Source organism: Pelecanus crispus, chromosome 10 (assembly GCF_030463565.1).
Source record: "Pelecanus crispus isolate bPelCri1 chromosome 10, bPelCri1.pri, whole genome shotgun sequence".
NCBI lineage: Eukaryota > Metazoa > Chordata > Aves > Pelecaniformes > Pelecanidae > Pelecanus > Pelecanus crispus.
Window position 1 is genome coordinate 23,644,135 of NC_134652.1, and position 20,099 is coordinate 23,664,233.

Sequence of the window (20,099 nt, forward strand, 5' to 3'; positions counted from 1 at the left end):
CTCTACTTTGCCGTGAGCAAAATGTTTGATGCTGTCAGAAAGCTAGGTTCCTAAGGAGACTCTCAGGCTGGCCATTGCTAAGCTCAGTTTACCCCATTGCATTCAACAAATGTTTGGGTCCAACAGAAATGACTGTGTTACCAAAATATAATAACTTAAAGAACCCAGTGACAGTAAGCTTTTCGAACAAAAAAAACCCCATCCCCTGGAATGCGCACAAGCCAAGTGCTTTAGCCCTGAGTTAGGGCAAAATGTGGAAGGCAAATGGCTGGCAATGAGCACAAGATTTTAATGCTCTAGGCACTCTTACAAGAGGGCATGTTTGTATGTATGTAACTGATAATTAATATTGGAAGTGCCCTGTGTTGACACAATATGTGACAGTGTTCAGAGTCTGGAGGGCCCCACAAAGCTGTTGTTAGGTGGTGTATGTGGTTATTTTTGTCTGTACTTGAAAAGTTTTAGTAGCATAACTGTGTTTTATGTATTTTTTCAACTCAGGTTTATTGAATATATTAGCATCAAAATATTTTACACCTGAATAGCTTAGCACTGGATCAGGAAAAAGCTATAGCATGCTTAGGACTTTTATTCCAGTGTAAATGCACCTGCCTGAAGGGAGATTTTACCATTTTGTGATTGTATTATTAACAGCAGTGAAACCTTCCAAATAGTGGACAGCATCAAAACCAGCCTACAAGCAAGAAACAAAAGTGGTGCCTGGTTTTGGTATCCAAACTTGAAGAAAGTGCAGAAAAGGGAAACCCATTATTAATGTGCTTTTGTCTAAACCTTGTGAACACCCTGGACATAGCAAAGGTCATATCCCCTCTGTACAGAAATACATTGAGCCCAGTTGGTACTGTAGTCCAGCGAGAAAGGAAGGATGCTCCTATCCTGCAGGTTCATCTCTCATCTGGCAGCAAGAGTATTGCCAGGTCTCACCATTTAGTTGGGAGTTTTGAGACAGGCTGGCTCCTTTCATTTAAGTCCAGCCTGTTAGTGAGGGCAGCATGGGGCACTGGGGTTGAGCTGTATGTTGCTGTGCTGGGGGCAGAGCACAGAGATGGGGAGGAACCATCCAGGAGGGGAAACGGACCTGCCTCAGCCACGGGGACAGCCTGGTCCGAGGACTGGGGCCACCTTACCACGTGCCTCATGAGGATGCTGTGGTTCATGCACACGCTACATCTGCCCTTTCCTTGTGGCTGCCCGGCATTGTGCCAGGGCTCCTTCCCATTCACTCCTGTGCTGAGAGTGTGGGATGGGTTCTCCGAATTGCAACTGGGCAGGAAATTCCCTCTTGAGCTGCAGAGATGTAACAGGAAGAGGAAAAACCTCTTAGTCAGCATCAGCTTCATTTCTGATGGATGCATCAATTTCCTCAGCCATAAGAAAACTCTCCACCCAAAGAAGTCCCCGACTGTGGAAAGCTGTTGTGTCTCTGGATCCCCTAGGGCATCCAGCTGCATCCTATCCTTCTTGTCACCTTTGTGAGACTTGGGGCTGGTGGGAAGCTACTTCAGAGCAGAGGGCACTTCCCTACCGCGGAGAAGCCAGGCACGAGCTTGCAGGGAGCTGCTCAGCCTTTGCACCAAGGAGGGTGGGTAAGGGTGTGCAGCAAGGTCTGTTTATAGTGCAATTCTCAGGTTAGGCACTTGGAAAGCAAGAGAGAGACATTTAGTGGTGACTCCTAAAACTATATGGGTCATTGTGCTGTTCCTCCATGCCCCGGTTACTACTGTGCACTATAGGGGTTGAAATCACCCCCAAACCTCCCACAAAAGTAATTCCTACAGTGTCCATTGAGATGCTCTGCAGTTGCAAAGGAGGATGCCTGTCTTTGCTTCAAAAACTCACCAAGAGCCAGTTTTTGCAGAAGCAGGACAGAGCCCTGAGTGTGTGCAGCCCTGCATGGGTGAGCTCTCCTGGCTGGCACAGGTGTTCCTCTGCTGTTTGGCTTTAGGCAAGTCCCCTGTGCAAATAACTTCATCTCCTTCTGCCGCAGCTTGTCTGGCAGAACAGGATTTTTGTCAGTAGTTTCAGGACCTGTCTTTAAGTTGTGCAGCCCCCAAATCACAGGATTTTTCAATCATGTAAAAGGCCTCTCCACCTGGTGTGAAGTATTCATGGTGCAGAAAACCACATTCCGATAGCATTGTCACTGTGGTTTTTCACACTGAAGCACACAATGAAATAACTGTCAACCTTTCATCATATGTATATATTAGACCTCATTTTCCATCCTGTTCCCAGACCCCCTTAGTTAAAGGCCAGATCTGGACAGGTTGCTCAACTACCTCCTGGTTTGGTTTGTACACCTGCAGTGTGGCACAAAGGGACCCTGTGCAATGCAGTCACCGCCTCGACTCAAATACTTTTTCTTTCATTCTGGTACAAGCAAGATTTTGGGATGTAGCTGGCAGAGGGACATTGGATCCGTGTGACAGCCTGGGAAAAAGGGGGTATATAACATTGTGCTATGGGGGGGCTTCCTATCAGCAGAGAAAGGACAGGGAGGGGATGATCTGTGCAGCAGCCATCAGGGTCGGCTTGGACCTGTCCCTGATGGGTGATTGTAAGGGGCTGCTCTTTGTCTTAGGTTTTAGCTTACCTTTGCCGGATCAGCCGTGCCAGTGGTGCTGTATTGATCTCATTTAAGCGAGGACTGGCAGCACTCCTGCATGAGGGTGTGCAGTGCTCCCCCGGGGGTACCCTGGTGCCACGGGGCTGCTGCCTCGCAGAGCCCCACACCGGGCAGTGTGCCTGCGCGCATGGCTTGGGGAGCCCACGCTGCCTCAGACAGCAGCCCCTCGCACAAGGGCCGGGTCAAGGCCAAAAAAAAAAAAGGGGGTGAGGGGGTCAAAGAGGAAAAGCATGATATTTGCATTCCTGTAAACGGAAGTTTCCAGAGGACTCCAGTTTCCTGTGAAACAGTTCTCCTTCTAACTTGGCAATGGCTGCACATGTACTGCTTGTGCAGGTGAAGGTTTGGGATCAGGAAAGAGGAAGTTGTTTTACTGCAATGCCCTTATGGTGCAAAAAATAGCTTGCTGGGGTAGTGAGCAGCTCAAGTCTCTGTTAGCCATAATGTGTTAACCCCTGCAAATCTTGTGTCTGGCTCCAGACACTTGTCTTAGTCTAGGTACATTGCAGTTTTTGCTCTTTCCTCTGGGAATCTGATAAATACAGTAAATACTCAAAATGAGCAAAACCTGTCTGTACAAGCGAAGCCCCTCTGCATCTTCTCTGCCTCTCACATGGACGCTGCTGCCCTAAGCAATTCCTCAACCACAGAGGAGGAGAAAAAGCTGCCACCCAGCTCAGCACCTACTGCCATGATTCTGCTTGCTGGTGTATCCACGAGCCTTTCCAGAGCAGAGAAGTCTCAATGCCAGGCATGGTTTGGATCCTGGAGCAAGTACGTGGTCCCCACTCCTCCCTGCTTTGAAAGGAGCCCTGATAAGCCAGGTGGCAAGCAGATGCCCAGTGCTGTGCCCCAGGGGGCTGGGGCTGGTGGCTTGCCAGGCATATCACTTCCTTGTGTGCATGATGGAAACACCTTTGTGCTCACTAAGTTGGGCTGATGGGACCTTTAACTTCAGAAGCTGTTGCAACACGTGCTTAGACTCAGGTTGCTGCTCTGTAATGCTCTGGAGCCAGCACAGTCCCCCTCGCTTTCCTGTAGATTACCTGCCCTGAGGGCCCACACCTTTCCCAGCCAAGGGACAAGCAGGCATACCTTGTCAACACCTTCCAAAGGCAGGCTGCGCTGCACTGGCTGCTTTCTGGGTTATGGCACAACCCAAACCCTCTGTTTTCCTCCCATGATACTGCAGGTTGGCTGGTGGCATGTGAGCACAGAGAGGTCTTCATCAGCTCTTCCTCCCCACTGCACACCTGCACCCCTCTCCACCAGTGATTTTGGGTCGGGTGTCTGAGTCAGCGGGCACTGGGGCTCAGCCAGGAGAGAAGGGTGCTTGGCTTGGGATGGGAGAGGCAGCAGAGCGGTGGTGGGCACCTCGCGGCTACACACTGGTGGGGCAGCCAGGCACTAGTGGAGGAGCAGAGGGGAGCGACGCTGGGGAACTGGTGAGGGGCGGGAAAAGCGGCAGAGGTGCTTGAGGAGCAGCAGCAGCCCCTCGGGAAGGAAGGAAGGAAAGGCGGAGGCTGAGATGGGTTGGGAAGAGAGGCACCTTGTTTTTCTGCTGGGACCTTGGTGTCCTGGGGGTGCCAGGGGGGCTGCTTCAGTGGCCCCGACAAAGGGCAAGTCACGGCCAGGGGCACTCTGCTCCTGGGCTCTGCTGGGGGCCATTGCCCTCCTCCAGGGGTGGGGGGCAGAGCCCGCTTTTGCTGCACTGCCTTTATGATTCTTTAATTTATCTTTGTGATGGAGGGCAGCGTCTCCTCCAGTTCAGCAGCCCTCAGCTCAGTCTTTCTGCGGGACAGTCCTGATAGGTGCTGTGGGGTTACTCTGAGGAGCGCTGCGGCAACCTCCCATCCCAGTTCACCTACCAGCATCCCCCTGCTTCGTGCCAAGCAGTGGGCAGCACCCCTCACCAGAGCCCTGCTGTTGCAGGAGCTGCCTCCGGGCCAGCCTTGTCCTTCCTCTCACTGCCTCACAGGTAGTGCCAGAACAGATGGATGGGGAGCTGTAGGGCGATCACAGCCCCAGGAGCAGAAGACATGTGCGGGTGTCTGCCTTGAGGAGCTGTGCCTGCTGCCGCCTGGCTCTTGGCCTCCCTGGGGCTGTGAGCCCATGCCCAGCAGTGAGCCCGGGCTCGTCCATCCCTCCGGCTCACGGCATCCCCCAGAGCTGGGCCAAGCTTTGTCCCCATTCCCCTATGTCCTTTCACAAAGACCATCCCACAGGAGCGAGTGGCACTGTGTCCAACCTCACATCTGTGTGTGCAGGTGCTGGCCCGAAAACGCGGCGATGGGGCAGGGTAAGGGGAGGGTCATGGCAGGGCCGCATAGCGCAGCAGGGCTGGGTGCGCGGCAGCAGGAGCGCTTCCCCTCCGCAAAGCTCTGGCTGAGCACACTGGAAGTGCTGCATAGTTTCATGCTCTGCTTTGTCAAGGGGAGACTGGTAAAACTAGATGGGAATCCAGGGGACCGTGACAGAAAAGATCAGAGGGCATGAGGGAAGGGTCGGGGAGTTTCCCACCATGAAATCGGGGGAAAAGGTGATGAGGAGGAACTCAGAAGAGCAGTTTTGTTGACGTGGGCCTCCCTTTCCACCCTCTGAGGCATTTGCAGCCCCACGAAGCTCCAGCCAGGCCTGGGCTTGGCCTGTTTCTCTATCCCCATCATGACTCTGCCCGGTGCAGAATGAGGGGTACCCTCTGCCCTTGCTTGGTCTGCTGCTGGGAAGCAGCCAGGCTGGGCAGGATCTGCCAGGCCCACGCCAACACCGTGTCCTGGGCCAGAGCTGGGGAGCGACAGTATCCAGAGCATCCCTCAGCTGCTTTGTTTCTTTGCTTTTTATCCCTGGAGAATCCCAGTGGCTGTGAAAGTGCTGCTTAAACCTTGCAATTAACAGGGCCGAGGGTTTGGCAATCTCTGCCTCATTTGCCCTGTTGCAAATGCTGCATCATTATAAATGCTGCAATTGCTTTAGTTTGGAAATGCTCACTCTCAGTTTAGAGCAATCTGTTTCAGTGGAGTGCAGGAGAAGAGTTAGATGTGACTTGCTAAATACATCACCAGAGTTTAAATCACTACAAATAGCAATTAATGAGATCCTGGGCAATTTGCATTGCTTTTCCCTGAATATATGTGCACACATCAGTAGAACTAAATATTTTTCTTGTGTAGCAATTTAATTAGAACTTATTAAAGTAAACATGTCCTGAGGTTTGAATATGATAGAGGCATTGCATTATAAATGTCAGTTTGATTAAATAATGGCTTCTTTGCTTGAACAGGATAACTATCCACCCGAAACACAGAGGTGAAACTTTAGTTAATAACAAAACTCCCACCAACTTCAATAGAGCTATATTTCACCTTAATTGTACTCATAATTATGCTTTCACAATTTGATTACAGAATTGACTGTTTCCCGCTTGGAGGGGGTATACATTGTTGTACAACTCCTACAAAAAAACTGGGAACCGAGGACTGTTGACATGCAGTACATGAACCTCAGCTCAGGAGTGAGGTGATTTGCCCCATCCAGTGAAATGATGGAGCTCCCTTGTCCCTGGATGCAACAGGAGCACTCAGAGTTGCCACATGGGCTTTCACTAAAGAAGATGCCCTAAGATTAGCCTGGAGCAATGGTTGCCAGTTCCTGTGGATCTGGCTACTCCGGTGTTTGGGAGAAGTAACTGAACCCAGCTGTGAGTAGGTTTAAATATGCTGCACAAGACCTAACCACCACTGGAAAAGTTTACAGGGGCTTCCAAGGCTGAAAAATGTTGACAACAACTGTCCTTGACAAGAAGATAGTATTCAGTAGCCAAGGACCTGTCTGGATAACCCCAGGACATACTTTACAAATAGCATCTGTTTCTGCAAACCTGCTATTTAAAAAAATCTCTTGCTCAAGCCAAATCAATGCTCTTTCATTTGTGTACAACTCTGATATCCAGTTCTTGGGTGTGTATTTCCTCTGGACATCCCGGAGGATATCTCTGGCTCCACTGTTTGTGAACTGAAGTTGGTAACATGACTGGGGACCTTCCGCCACAGTCTGCGTACATGACAGTGTGCAAGCAGCAGGTGCGTGCTGCTGCTTGGCCCCATGTCTGGCACCTCCTTCACGCAGTGAAGCACAGAAGCTCAGATTTGACACCAGCATTGAGGTGCTCTGTCTCCTCAGCACGTCAGTTCAGTGCTCTGTGCTTTTCACCTCCCTACCCTAAAAAAGGAGGTAAAGCCAATCTCCATTGTAAAGCTGCGTGGGCATCAAAGCTGTGAGTCTGTATTAGACTGGGTGTTTCCATGAGCAATGAGTGACCACAGCTGTCCAGAGTAACAAAAACGAGTTCACCATAAAGAGACATTTTTGCCCCTCCAAACTAACCCCAAAGCAGGGCTCTTCTAGGTCCAGATGGGAAATGCTGGTGATATGTTCATATCCCATCTGTTCAGGTCTGATCTAAGCCCACCGAAGAAAATTAAATACTACCAAGGACTTTTAGGGGTTGGGACCAGGACCCTTGTGACTTTTATCTTAAGCAGTGCTACTTGTGCTTTTATCTATAAAACTCTGCTTCTCTTTGTATGCTTGTTTAGTGTGGGATGAATGGAGACAGTCTGCTGTTTTACTGCAGACTTCCCTCTGCTTACTAATTTAAGACTGTTGTTCAGACTGAAATTTCCAGGTTGGCTCATGATGAATCCATAGTCTATATGCAGCGCTTGAGAGATATTTCCGTATCCTGAAATAACAGGAGGCTTGTGATACATCACTTCATGACTCTGCGGCGCTCTGCAACTCACAGGATAGAGGACAGATGCCACCAAATTGCGGTACACTGAAACAGTCACTGCACAACAATCCTTCATTGAAAGCCAATACGATTGAACTGATGAGTTAAGACATGCAGTTTTCCATGCCAGGCAAAAATAATGGGCATATGTATTTTTAGTGGATTTGTGTAAGGAGAGCTTTCTTTGGTACCTTCCACAGAGTTTCTGGCAGTGCTTTTAACAAAAAAAAAAAGGAGTGAGAGCGAATACTGACCTCCAGATGACCCAGCTTTGAATCTGGGTGATTTGCAGCCCGACAGCACAATTTGCGTTAGTTTTAATGTGAAGGAACAAGCAAAGACAAAATAAGATATTGTCCCAAGTTTGCAAACTGAATCAGTCAAGTTCCAGTCTGTCAAAATCAGCAGTAGGTGGGGGCCAGACTTACCCTTGCCCCGATAACCCGTGTTCGTGCAGGCTGAGAAGGCAGCAGGAACAAGGGAAGGGCTGCAAAGGGCTGCATAACAGATTTCAGGTAAGCTTGGCTGCCAGGGAGGCACCAAGCTAGAGTCTGATTTTTCAGCAAAGGTTCCACATCTAACTGTTTCAGGATATTTAAAGTCATGTTTTCAAAGCACACCATTACAGAGAGCCCTCTGGGAAGAGCTGGCTGCTCATTTTAGTGCCCAAAAATGCAGGCTAAGCTGTTCTGAAGATCCGTCTGTTTGTGGCTGCTGAACTCTTTTAAAAGCCAAACCCTTTTTTCATATAAACACCAAACTGCCTGATGTCAAGTCAGGTTTGCAAGATAAGATAAGAGTGCTTCAGTGAGGAATAAATGGAGGACAGTTTATGGAAACTGAGTTATGGTAAATAGATAGCATCAAGAAGAAGGGGGTTTTATGTGGTGCTGTGCATAGCAGAGGTGGATAGAGAGTGTATGTATATTTTTCAGAGCTGTGGGAGAAGGAGACAAGTGGGAGGCCAGGGGTTCCCCACCCCTGTCATTGCAGCGGCCAGGAACCCCACGCCACAGGTCTGAGCAAGGGGATCTGGAAGCCGGTGGGGTGCAGCAGCATGGGCTCGGCCTTTCAGAGGCAAGCTCAGAGGGCGATGAGAGGAATGGAGGGAATGTGATAAGGCCGGGGGAGGATTCGGTGAGGGAAGGGGAAGGAACGAGCAGGAGAAAGGAGGGGGTATGAGGAGGCCAGGAGTGCCTCTTTCCACTCTCTCCCAGTTTCCCCATACTGGAGGCAGGTTTGGGTCCCTCAGCTGAAACACCAGGCAACTGCTGTACTAGGGGTGTCCCCATTCCTCTTATGGATGAAGCAGATACCCGCACTAGTGTCCCTTCAGCCATCCCTGATGGCAGGCACAGGGGACAGTGTGCTGCCAGCAGCCACTCATCCTGGCCACCAGCAACCTCAGAAATTGCAAGCCTTTGTTGTCACTGTCCTTGTGTTTGTAGATGACTTGGCCCAAGCAAAGCCAGTGGAAATCTGTAAGTTGCTGTGGATGTTCCTGTGAAGACAGTAGAGGTCTGCAGGATCATACATTAGAGGCTTTTTTTATTAAAAGAGAGCTCTCACTTTTTGAAAAGGTGGGCCAGTGTAATTCCACAACAGAAAAAAGCTCTGGGGTTCACGTGGTTATGCTGCCAGCCCCCGGGAAGCTGCTGAGCTGTGCTGTGTGGCCATGGTGCTGCTGGGTGCTGCAGGTAGAGCAGCCGTGGCGGTGCACCGCCGCTCCCCGTCAGATCTGGTGTAACATTTCTGGCTCCAGCACTAACCCAAGTGTCTGCACATTCTTATCAGCAAGCCTTGCAGGTAGCATTGTATGTTTGTCCACTTGAAATACAAATATTCCTTAACTCTGAAACTCCCTAGCCTCTCTCTTCATATGCTAGCCTCTCTTGGTGGCAATAGATTGATATATTTATATTTAACCTTTCTGGCTATACAAATTTATGCCTGCAATGGCTCACAACCATAAAATTCAGGAAAAAAAAAGACAATTAGAGAAAATCATCATGATGCAAATGTACAAGTGAGCCTGTAACTCACTTGCTATCCCCAAACATGTGAGCTAATGATCTGGCAGTCCTGAGGTATGAACATAACCCAAGCCCTATATCTGAACACCTAGACCTTTACAGAGTTTTAACACAAATTTGGATTGGGTAGCTCACAAACACTTTGAGAAACCTCTAGGAGAAAGAGAGGTGGTGGTCAAAGTCATGAGTGGAGGAAGACAGTGGGATATAAGACAGACAAATCTAGACAGGCTAGACGGCTCTAGTTAGCACCTGACTGTGGGGTTTTTTTAGGGGATTCTTTGTCATAGATCCTAAACTTTTTGGGTTATTGATCAGTTTTAACTCTCAGTTTCTTGCAAGCCATCATATATTTAGCTGAAAGCTAAGGATGGTGCTTTGCAGATTTTCTGGCCTCTCGGAGCAGACCAGACTTCACTGCTGGCACAGAAAATGCTATGTGGAAAGAATTGTGGTGAGGAAAAGATTTTGCAACGTCAGCAGTACCCAAAGGGAGGATGAGGTGGAGTTCTTGGTGAGTAATGTGAGGTTTGGTACCAGCAGGTCTAAATATCTCAGATAAAAGCTGTGATTTCATCCTGGTATTTGGTGAAGATCTGGCCTACCAAGTGTGCTGTGGCCACCCTACTCTCCTCTCACAAAAAAGGAGTAGTCTTCCCTCCCTTGCTATGAGGGTGCTGGCCTCCTGCAAGGGAGAGTGTTACATCTCTGTTCTCACTCCATCCCAGCAGTCAGCCAGCAGACGGGCCTCCTGATCTTCCCAGTGTTGCTTCCCAGGTGGCTCTCCCTATATTGTGGGGGCACATCTTGGGCAACCTCTGCCTCTTCAAAACCCTCCTCCTTTTCCCCAAACCAGATGCTGCTTTCCCACCATCACACATACTAGCCACACTCTCTGCTGCCAAACACACTAACAAGGGTTTAAGTCAATGTAAGGTGGATCCCCAAATGTCACAGCTGTCTGAGAGGCAGGCAGCTGAATTCTGTTTGTGCTGCAGCAAAGGGCCATGCAGCTGGATCTCAGTGGGATATTTTGATCTCACAGTCAGACTATGTGCCGGTGAAAAAGGTGTGTGATTGGGGTGCTGTCATTTTGAGTTGGAGGAAAAAATGGTGAGGAGCCTGCATTAATTAGCGTTAAACCACACTTGGCAGATACTGACTCCTCCGCAGAGTATCTGTTGCTAGAGGGCATGAAAATATACCTGTTGAGTTGGAAGGGCGAGGTGCAGAGACAGTACCAGGAAGCAGGATTTACACCAGGACAGCGCAGAAACCAGTGTGATGTTCTTGGGTGAAAAATCACTTAAAAGAAAGTGGCGATATCCATGAATTACAATCTCCCTTTTCACCCTTTTCACCTGGGCACTGAAGTCAGGCAGTATTAAAGAGAAAATGCTTGTCCTGTTCCAGGCAGGAAAATGCAACTGTGATTGCTGATGACTGTCTGAGAGCTCTGGGAAGAAATATCCCAGCATATGGAAGTGGCAATGTGTTTCTACTGGTGTTTCACCAGTAGATCTCAATGTGTTTTGCAGCAGAAGTCTCTATGGTTATTTCCACTTTTCTGTGGGGAATACAGAGTTCAGGTACCTGAGGCACAGGGAATGGAGGGGAGTCAGGCTTTGTAGGAAATGCGCAGCAACTGTTACCCACCCTCTTTAGGGACCCATGACAATTAAAGCAAACATACAGAAAGCCTTTGGCTGGCATGAGGTCTCAATAAACTAAAACCAAGCTACCTGCAATTCATTGCCTTGATTTTGTGACAGTCATTTGAGTATAAGAGCAAGTCCTGTACAGGGATGGGTATTTTTTCCCGTTTACCTCTTTCCAGCAGGCAAAAGCTAGAGTTTCCTACAAAAAATGCAGGGTACTAGTATAGCTGGCAACAGCAATAACTCCCGTGAGCTCTTAGGTTGGCATTCATCTGCTAGGAACCTCTGCCTCACTTGGTCTTGAGGGCATATTCAATGTTCATATTCATGTTCTCACGGGCTTCAGGGGAAATGAAATGTCACTTCAGCTTCTTTCCCCACAAATCTTTGGTTTTCCCACCACCACCCTAACAAAACCCTCCAGCACTGAACACAATAGTTTGTTAAACCTAAATTGATGCCTTCAGTATTACTGGAATACAAGTAAAGAAAATTTCAACACAGCATTAAAAATATGTCACCTTCACTGTGGCATTGTACGGGAACTGACATGACTTCTTATTTTGTTTGCCCATGGAAGGGAACTGTCATTTTCATTGCTAAAATATTTCTCCACTGGATGGAAATAATTACAAATGGAACAAAACAAAATGTTTTGATTAAATACAGGGCTGGACTTGTTTTTTCCAGTAAATGTTTGATGTTTTCAATTCTCTTCCCTCTCTCCCGGGGATAATATAATGGACAGTTATAGATCACCTTCCATCTCAGAAGATCCCAGATTACGTAGGGATTGCTTCCTTTGCCACTGAAATGTTGCTACCAAGGGGGCAAGCACCATTGAAAAATTTATCGCCATGGGGTTCTATAGTAAAGGTGAGTCATCTTCTGCAGAGCAGGTGAGTTTTCAGGAGACAGACTCCAATTCATAATTCGTGCCAAACCCAGGGGTGAACACTGAAGTGTTAGACCTGGCTACCCCATGGCTGAGGAATGAAAACCAGCAGCTGTTTGAATTCCAGGGATGGTGCTGGGAATAGCTGCGATGAAACCAGTCCCACCAACTTTGATCTTGGATCTCCTGCACAGGATTAAAGGGGTAACTGAGTTTGGGCCTGAGGCACAGGCATTTGGGGAAGCAGCAGGGGGAATTTTCTATGTTTTCATGGGAGTTTACTGAGTATATGATGATAAAGCGAAGATAACTCTGTTTTATCATTGCGATCCATTTCTTTTAACTGTGAGTGCTTCAAGGCCCCTGCAGGATCACAGCGAGGACATCAGCATACTTGCAGTGCTCCCTGCATGGTGCTGCTTTGTTTGGGTTGAAGAGGTGACGCTTTGCCCTCGATCAACCTTGTAAATAAGTATGGAGCAAGAAAAGATTTGTTTGTGCAGATCCAAACATTTTCCTCGTTCCTCCTGGTTTCTCCCAAGTTTGATGTGATCAGTTCATATACCTGCCACTTCCCTGGGATATGAGCAGCTGCCAGAAACCCCTCTGGCTGCTGTCAGCCTGGCTCAAGACACCTTTGCAGGAGTGGCTCCAAGAGAAGAGAGTGCTGTCCATACAGATACAGCATTCGATCTCCACCATTGTCAGAGCAAGGAATCATATTTCTCCCACCCCTGCCCTCTGGCTAAGAAAAGGCAAACATATCATAAAGGTACCGTAATAAGTCTGCTAGAGATGTCTTTGCAGCCTCTTTCTCCTCCCCAAACTGGAATGTGCCTAAGCTCCTTCTGGTCTGCTTATTTCTTTTTTCTGGCAGCCCTTGGGGAAGGCACCTAATACCTTTTTGCAAACATTATTTGTGGACTCAGAACGCCAGGAACGTGTCTTTACAAATAGTCTGTACAATATGTCCTGAGCCCTCCTGTCTGGCACCTAATTATGTCAGTCCACAATGCTCAGATTTCTTTGGCTTTTTGCTGTAAACCAGATTTACTGATCCTGAGCTGTTTCCACATGAGCAGAGTACTGTAATGACCGATGAGCTGCACTCGTATGACTTGCACGGTAGCATCCCAATTGTTCACAGTTCCTAGTGATTCCTGCTTAGGTCCTAGGGCCAATGTTTAATGTTTCAGGAAAAGAGAAAGGCCAGTGCTAGCCCCGCAGTACCTGTGTTACATTGCACAGCACCCTAGGATGCTACAGGCTTGCCCCACAGAGGGTGAGCTCGCTTGATCTATAGTGGACCTAGCACCACTCCCTTCTGCAAGGTCTGTATTAATTAGATGCATCTATAGGTCCAGGTGGGAGCTCTGCTTATGTACCCAGGACTAAGGTTAAAGAGCGGGTTCGTACTAGAGAGGTGGCTGTAGATACACTTCTTATCAAAACCACCTAAAAACCTTTCTTTTGATGAAAACCACTGGTTTTGTTAGCATTTCTCCCTTTTCAGGATCAAGACCACAGCATAAAACCTACTGAGAGAAGGTTGGTGGGTTTTGCCTCTTCTCTTACCTAAAAGAAAGAGGAAAAGGCACTTTCACACCTTTATAGCAATTCCCATTCCCTGTGAAGCTGGAATACTTTATAAATGAGGTAGGTCTTGGTCTCAATGTAATAGTGTTAAAGGAAATGCCTCACTCCCAGTCAAGAGTTTGAGACAAAATGGAAAACAGTGTATCCAGCTGACACCATAGGGCAGGAACTGATCTGAGAGAGAATTTCTTCTGGGTGCAAATATTAACATCTCCATTATTCAGTGAATACTACGTGACCCTTAATGACTGTAGTGGCATGAAAACTCCAGTTTTACATTTAAATCCAAGTGCAATATCTCCACCAACACAGGATGTAGCTTATCCTGTATTGTTTTCATGTGTAGTTTGTACTGTAATGCTTTCTGTGACTTGGGGGTTAAAAAATAAGAGCGTCACTAGGCTACCACTTATCATGGCTTGTCTTCTGCTCATCCCTTATGTTGAGTCATTCATTCTTGGGCTGTGCAGCCTGACTGGATCACAGCAGAAGCTTTCATGAACAGCAGACTCCAGAGGTGCAGAAAATCTCGGGTGAAATCCTGGGAATTTTGACAGAAATTTGGCAAGGAAAGGATATGCACTGACATGGCAAAATACTCAGTGGGTTCACTGAAGCTGGGATTCCCTCCAGTTACCCCTGGGTGTTTTGCTGGCCATCTCAGCCTCTCTCCAAGGCCTCACCTACAGCTGCTCCTGAACCACTACACCCTTTGGTTTGTCTTCAAGGAAGGCTCTGTCTTCTAGACCAGTGTTTTCTGAATGCTGGCGGAAAAGACGGAACTTGCTGACTTCAGACAAGACGCCAAAGCATGCAGAGGGGACTCTACCGTAAACAATCTCTTAAAATTAATTTTAAAAGGAGAAAGGGATGAGGGGAGGAAAAACAAAATACTCAGAGATGCTGACTTGCCATCTACAGTCATCCTCCCTCTCTGGTGATTAATCATTTTCCCCTTTGAGCCCAACAGACCAGCTACACACATTCCTCATTCTCTTCATTGCCGGAAAGAAATTTGACTTTTTTTGGCATGCCTTTTGTAGGATTCAAAATACCTTTGTGCTGTGGTGAGTGTGAGGGAAGGGAGTTTCACTTCTCAGCAGATATGCTAAAAACCATGTATTACGGGCTGGGCTCTCCACCCCACCCAGGTTGCAGGGAGCCATTTGTGGCTGCCTGACCCCACAGCTCTGGCACACGCTGGACTTAACCAGGCTGGAGACTCTGGGTCTGTGTATATTGCTGCCTGTTGCTGGAGATCAATATGCTCTTGCAGGGTGGAAGTCCCTTCTGAGTCATCAAAAAACTGAGTATGGAATCAGAAGGAATGGGATTTAAAATGAGGTAGTAATTTCCTTTTACTGTCTGCATGCTGCAAACTAAGTGAATTTTGGGTCCTATATCACAAAACATAAATAAATCACATTAGTAAGTACAATTGCAGGCAAACCATGTACAAAGTAGATTCCCCTGAAGACAATCTGAACCTGGTAAAGAAGGTATTTGTAATAACAGTTAAATGGGTAAAGAACATTTACCTGGTGATAAAGCTTGTAGCTAGCCCAGTTCTGAAGGAGTTACAAAAAGACAAGACTGATCACCTCATGCAAGCCAGCTGTCACACAATGCGGCTGAGTCACAGTGATCAAAAGCCACAAAAGAAGGAGCTGATTTACTACCCATGGACAGAGTTTCATGAACATCATGGTGGTTGGACCACTCTCACATGTCATCAGTGCTGGGGTTTGCCTGTACATACATGTCTCCCCGCTCCGTGCTCTCAACCTGTACTAAGATCTCAACATGCATGTTTGGTACATTGAACTCACAGATGTTTGTTTTCCCTCTTTGCCTGCCAGCAAAAATTTCACAAGTTTTCTTTTAGCTTGACTTAGAGGTCATTGTCTCATATGACACTCAAAAATGTAATCATTCCTGGTTGGACTTGACTCTGACTGTGAGGGGAAGCAAGGAGTTAGCATGTTCAAACGTAGGCGAGGACTCTGAGCCCGCACCTCTGTGGGTTGCTGTGCAGCACGTGCAAAGCTGCACCCTGTGATCAGCTTTTCCAGATGCCTTAGAAACAGTCTGTGAAACCCCAGAATCCAGTGGGTCACAGGCTGCAGTCAGTCATGCTGTGACCCCCAGGCTTCACTGGCAGATTGGCAAGAGTGCTGGGCAGGTAGCAAGCTGCAGCACAGCAGGATTTCTGTGCTCTCCCTCTCTGCTTCACCTGTAACATTTTCATTTCTTGCAGCCACAAGCAAAGAGGTAGTTCAGGGACCAGGAGCTTTGTCCAACAGGGTTGGATGCCTTCCAGGGTTTGGAGCCACCTTGCCCACCTGGGGTGCCTGGAAATGAAGCCATAAGCTCTGATCCTAGTACGTATTCACGTCAAGTGAGAGCAGCCTGTAGTTTTGGAGCAGAATGTTATCAGGATGAGTGCTGTTTCTCATCGTGTATGAAGTTGGTGTCTGTGTGAATGCACAGCCACAAATCACTGCAAAGAGCCAAACAGTAATGGGCAGAGAAACTAGGAGAGGATTTTGTTACAGTTACCCAAATGTAAGCCAGGAAACACATTGCTGGCAGAACTTATGCTTGAAAGATTTGGACCAGGTGATGAGCTGGATAGAACTGTAATTTCTTAGCAGATGTCGTATTCTCAGTTACACGCAGAAGTGCTGTAACATCCAGACCTAATCATAGTGAAAAACCACAAGCAATCTTTTAAGCAATGCAGGAATAAAAGCTGTGTATTGAAATGCCAGGCTAAGAGCTCACTGTAACTGTCAGACAAATGTGGTGATTTTTTTGTCACTTTTGCAGCAGCTTTTTAAGGAAGGATCCTGGCCTCCAAGCGAACTGCTTACCGGCTGAAGCATAACACCACGCTATCAATCCTTTTCCCTGACAACCCTAATCCTGCTCTGTCTTGTCTGGGCTGCATGCTGCAGCAGGAGCTAGAAAACTGAGAGCTATATGCCAAAAAACCTTGGGATGTTGATGTACAGAATGGTGGGTGGTGTTATTTAGATGTCTTTGTAAACAAACAAGTACAGCTGATTAAAGCTGGATGGCCATAGAGATTTCTGCCTCCCTCTGCACATCCCACCTTTTTCTTGGCAGTTACAGGGATTTCAGGTTACTCAAAAGGCCAGGCTGGAAATAGGTGTCTCAGGAGCTGCTTCACATGTGGTTCAGCTCCTGCTGATGGAGACATAGCAAATCTGGAGGAAGGCTGCATTACTGTAAGCATGATACTCTTGTTACTTGGTGAGATGTTTCAGTCTCCAGCTGTTAGCAAATGCCATTTCTAGTACCCTGCAGCTCTGACTGCCAACTCAGAGGAGAACTTGATTGCTTACTAACACAGAGGGGCTGGCACACAAACATGTTCCTACTTCACTGAGCAACACATCTTACCTTATGTATTTCAGGCCCACAAGCGACATAATTAAACTCGAAGGCAACAGCAGTTTCTTGGAGACTGTGCAGCCATCTAGCGTTATTGTATATATAGCATGCTGGTTACCTGCTGAGACCCCAGATTGCTTCAGTCTTTTCTTCCTACACGTCTCCCAGCTGGATGTTTAACTCTAAGTTACAGGAGATTTAGTTAAACTTGCCAATCCACTGATCTTGATGATCTCTGAAATTTCTGACCACCTGAAGATTGTGCTTGTGGATGGTGGAGAGGATCCTGTTACTGCATTTCTTTTAGCCATAGCAAGTATGGGTTGCTACTATCAGGAAAAGTAAATTTAAATTTGAAGATCAGTGATCAAACTTCAGGGTTGCCACTGCTACCTGCCACAGTGCTTTGGAGACTTTCTCATTTGCTTAGGAATAGGAAAGCCTTGTACATATATTGTGAACAAGTAAGACAAGGTCAAAATAGCCTGAATCTGTATGTCTCACTTTTCTCATCTAGAGAAAACCATCTTATTTCAAAGTCCCAGCTTCCTCTTTGGTCATTCAGCAGACAGGGCAATTAGTACAAGGTACTACTTTTACAGTTTGTAGTAAATTAGTTAGGCAACCTGTGCAGGCAAGGAGCACGATGAAACAACACACATTCTTGTATTGCATACCAGAATGACAAGTAAATCTCAAAGGTGACAACCCAGAGTTACTGCGACTTAGCAACAGCCACTTGACCAACTTGAGAACAGAGCCGTCTTTGTTTACAATCTGCATTTTTCTAACTCTTATCTGCTCTCTTGCACTGTAATTTCCCCCAGCTGTCTCTGTGCCACTAGGTTCATCTCTCTCTGCACCTTGCATTATACTGTGTAAGTGTCCAGGTGTGTAATGAGGGACTTTCATCTTCTGAAACAAAAGGTGATGGACCAGTGACTTTCTGCACTGCAGTAACAAGTAGCTGACTACTGAGGTAAAAGAAATTGCTTCTGGATAGAAGTTACATGTTACAATCTGTTTGCTTGGGCTAAGCAGTGAGTGGAGATGTATGCTATAGAGACACATCATTTTCTGGATCCTGCTACACTTACGGAAGGTGTTACCAGCTCTGCCCATTTAACATCCTTTGCTGGTGGAAATAGCGCTATTCCCAACCCCTAAGAATCTACCCCATGAACAATTTACATACACACTGCCTTATTCCCCTTGTTACCTCAGACCATTAATATCAAATACCGAAGTCTCAGTCTCGAGAGCAGTTGGAGAGGAGCAGCAACAAGCAGCACTTACTCATTCCACAGTAATAGCTGGATCTGGAGGAGGATGTTTGTCGGCATTGCCTTACTCACGTGTGCTAAGCCAGGATAAGTGCCCTTGTCTGCAAGACTGGACGTGAATCTTTTGCACTCTCCCCTTCCAAGAGTCTGTCTGTCTGTGGGATGTTAAAACCAGACCATGGTATGTGTCCAACAGGCTCCAGCCACAACTGACTGATCTAGTAGCATTTACCTGGAATAGTTTTTTAAAAGGCATGTTTTACAAAGTCTTTCACTGCATCAAGTTTTGTGGGTATTGGATATCTGATTGTGACCAAAGAGATGGCTAATTAATTACTGGTCTGTCATTTATTTCTGATGACTTTTACCAATAAACAGGGAAAATAATATTCCAGCCCTAAATTATGGCTAGTTGAACACAGAAACAGCCTGTGCACAAAGGCAAACACTCCCCTAGAAGCTAACAGAGCTGCTCTCCTGTTGCAGGGCGTAGCAGTGGGTCCCAGGCCAGGGGTGGAAGCAGCCTCGGCAGCGGCAGTGGTGGGAGGGAGGGTGAGGATTGCTACACAACAGCACAGGCTCTCCCTGCAAAAATGAATGGCAATCGTGATGCTGAGCTGTCCACAGGGAGCCACAACTCCACTACCCACCAGCAAACCCCCTCCCACCCCAAACAGCTTACAGACAAGGTGTTGGGCAGAGCAGGGAATGGCTGAAACAAAGTTGGCTGATTTTAAGAGAGAATCTGAGGCAAGGTGGTGTATGTCTCACTGTCTCACAAATCTAAAAATGGTTTTAATGACATTACAAAATAACCTGTATGGATACAGGAGCGAGACCGAACATTTGTACTCTATCACGTATTTTAGTGAGAGGGGTATTTTCTTTGGATAAGAGATATAAATTGTGCTCCTTACAATTTCTGGGCAGGGCAGGTCTTATGGTGTTTTTTAAAAGAAGCAGAGACATTAACATTTATATCCCAGCCAAAATCTTTGCAATTTCATTTTCCCGAGGGCTCCTGAAGTTCTAGTTACACCTTCATCCCCGCCTCCTGCCTGCAACTGGTGTTGGGAGCCACTTAAGCCACCATCATATTCCAGCTTGGATGCATTCAATTTGTCATCTAGGTGATTATTCTACTCTTAACGATATAGTTTGGAAAACACTTTAGGTCTCACAGAATGAAAGGTGCCTTAGAAAATAAAGGTTTTCTTTGTTTATTGACTGTGATGTCTTGAGAATAGTTGCAAGTGAAACAGAAGCTTGAAAAAGGCTGCATTCAATTGCTACAATGCCAATAAAATAACTTTATTAGGGGGTTAATAACATTCCTCCCTGCTAATGTTCCCTCACATCAATGCAGAACCATCTCAAGTTAGCTTCTAAACTATGCCTTGCAAAAGAGAATCACTTTTCCATAAACTACAACATCCAGAATCAGCCTCTAAGGCTTTGGGAATGATAAGAATGCCATCCAACTCAGTTATTACTAGACTTGTTTGTTCTACTGCTTCTTCTTTCCCTCCCCCTCTCCCTTTCCAGGTCTCTTTTTTAGAACCAGGACCTCTGGTCCCCATGCATGTAGAGCGAGTTTAAAATCATGGTATGTTTGACATGTGCAAGAAATTACTAGCACAGCATTTTTTATGGATCTGAGGTGATGCGATAAGCCCGAATTTATTTTGACAGCTTGTGTTATTTAGGTGAAGCCAAAGTGTTTGCGTTCTGAACACCAGAAATATTTACTTTCACGTAGATCGTGTTTTGGGAAAGAG